Raw genomic sequence first — 594 nt, 5'->3', positions numbered from 1 at the left:
CGCGAGAGGGTGCAGGCCCCTCTCAATCCCAGCAGCAGAGGCTCCTGCCATTTTTTCCAGGCCGTTCCCGGGCTCGCGCGGGGCGAGCAGCCCCTGGCAGTTCCCGCTCCCTGCTCCCTCAGGCCGTTTTTCCTCCTTTTTGGGGAGCGAGGGGCGCTGGGGGGTCGTTACAAAAATCCCCTTCCCTCACTAGTGTATCAGTCGATCCTTAGAGTATAAATGTGTATTAACTTTGTTAATATGTATTATTTCACATTATATGCTGCAATGCAATGGGCTAGTGGCATTTTACTGGAGATTTTGGTATTAAATAAATTAAAGGGGTGGGGGGGCGGCCATAGTTTGCTTCTGGGGAGCTTGTAGCTGCATGTGGGGGATAAAGGATCCCCCTGGTCTTGATGCTATTTTTCTACTGACGTTGACGTTTTTATTAAAACACGGTAAACTACCGTGGGTGTCCCTTCTGTTCCGGAAGGCGCCTGCTCAAGGCAGCCCTGTCCCTTTCCCTCCTGGCTTTTGGAGCGTTGGAGGACACGTGTGTGACGTGTCGGCTGCCCCCCGGGGTCTCCCCCCTCGAGCCGTGGCAGCGTGGGG

Source organism: Aptenodytes forsteri, unplaced genomic scaffold (genome assembly GCF_000699145.1).
Source record: "Aptenodytes forsteri isolate BGI_AS27 unplaced genomic scaffold, ASM69914v1 Scaffold403, whole genome shotgun sequence".
Lineage (NCBI taxonomy): Eukaryota > Metazoa > Chordata > Aves > Sphenisciformes > Spheniscidae > Aptenodytes > Aptenodytes forsteri.
This window is presented reverse-complemented; position numbering follows the sequence as displayed.